Here is a 1,903-nt window from a genome sequence, read left to right as displayed (position 1 = left end):
GCAAGGCTCTTTAGAGATAAAGATTAGTTTAATCCATTACCCATTGAGTAGGAATCAAAGTCTTGTAAACTCTTATCCTTATAGTTGAACCTCCTTTTATATTTACTTGATTTCATCATTCCTTATCCTTTACCTCTCATTCTTTTCTTTTCTTCAGTTATTAGTTTTTTTCTCTTAGTTTTTTAAGTTATTAGCTTAGGAGACAGATTTGCCAATAACAAAAGTTATTTTTTAAATTCTTTTCTTTAATTCGAGAAGTGTTTATTTTCAAGATCTCTTTTTCTTCAAAGCATTAGTACTTCACTACTTTTGGTTTCAATTCTTGTTCTTCTACTTCATTCTTTTTGGCAATCACTTTCTTTTCTCCTATTCTATTTTTGATTTCCTGCAACATTGTTTACATTCATTCTTTTATGCTATACAAGTTTCGACTAATATTATATTTCTCCTACAAGTTTTGAGTTCAATCATTCCTACTTCTTTAATCTCATGCAATTCTTGTTTTATGTTTTGCTATTTTTAGCAATCACTAAGTTTTTTTGTTTTCAAGATTTCAATCATTGTTTATTTAGATCTAGTTTTTAGTTACTATCTTTAGCTTGCCAAGTGACTGGTGGTGGAGTCAAGATACAAGCCTACATTGTTTTCACTCATTTGTTTTATTTAGTTTTGCAATCAACCCTAATCTTTTAGCTATTTAGATACAAGAGTTTGAGATCTCACCTTTGGTACTTGAAAGTTACCCAACATTACAATCTATAATTTTTTGAGAGATGATACTTGAATACTTTCACTTTATTACTTGATCTGAGAGCTTACAGATAATGTAAAAAATGACAATCAAGTTTTTAAGGCCATTGTAGGGATTATAGTAGTGTTTTCAATATCCTTCTTTATCTTTTCTTATTTGAATGTGCAGATCTAAAAGTGTGGATTTAGCTCCCGTGGATTAAGAAATTGAAATGACTTTTAAGCAAAGAAAGAAAAAATAATCGGCATCACTTGCACCAACACTAATGGCCTAATGTAAACAATGAAACTCAAAGAACCTTAAGGGATTATGCAGTCCCTAATTCTGAAGGATTTCAACCATCCATTCGAAGGCTAGCCATTCAAGCAAACAACTTCAAAATCAAGCCTTCAATAATCCAAATGGTCTAAACTTCTATGTAGTCTAAAAAGCTTTCAAGCAATGACCTTACCCTTTATCTTTTTTATTTTCTTTGATTATATGATACATTTAGATATAATGGTGTTTTTTACAGTGTTATTCAACTAAGACTTTTTCCTTTTTCTTTTAGGGACATGTCGAAAAGTTATTGACATCATTAGCATCTGGCTACATTACAACCTGGGAAGACTTGGTATAGAAATTTTTGGCAAAATTCTTTCCACCGGCCAATACAGCCAAGTTAAGGAATAAAATCACCATATTCATGCAAGTAGATGGTGAAAACTTGTATGATGCATGGGAAAGATTAAAAAGTTACTAAGGAAGTACCCAAACCATAGTATACCCCAATGGTTACAAATCCAAATCTTTTACAATGGTCTTACACCATCTATGAGAACAACTTTGGACTTAGTTACTAAAAGGGTAATCATAAGTAAGTTGTTAAAGAGGCTAATGAGCTAATTGAGAAGATGGCTACTAACAATTATCAATGGGGCATAGAAAGAAAGGTAAGCAAGAAATCTACCAGTCTATTTGAAATTGATGCAATCACTTCCGTAAATTCCCGTTAGCCATCCTAACCAAAAAATAAAATAAAAGCCTTAGGAGCCCAATCCTAATCTAACCATGTGAATACGATACAAAGTCCCTTTATTTCATATGATATTTGTGAAAGACCCATTCAAGTTATAAATGCCAGTTTAAGATAGAGCCAACCTAGTTTGTTCA

The 1,903-nt window shown here is 31.6% G+C and overlaps 1 non-coding gene across 1 annotated transcript; it reads right to left on the bottom strand.

Moving 5' to 3' along the window:
- Window positions 1-1,409: 1,409 nt before the first annotated feature.
- Window positions 1,410-1,515, bottom strand: LOC149517329 (small nucleolar RNA R71). Its single transcript, XR_016344358.1, has one exon. It is a non-coding gene; the product is annotated as a small nucleolar RNA R71 (small nucleolar RNA).
- Window positions 1,516-1,903: the final 388 nt, after the last annotated feature.

This window comes from Durio zibethinus, chromosome 8 (assembly GCF_047325235.1).
Source record: "Durio zibethinus cultivar Kanyao isolate XHJ-2024 chromosome 8, ASM4732523v1, whole genome shotgun sequence".
Classification (NCBI taxonomy): Eukaryota; Viridiplantae; Streptophyta; class Magnoliopsida; order Malvales; family Malvaceae; genus Durio; species Durio zibethinus.
This window is presented reverse-complemented; position numbering and strand designations above follow the sequence as displayed.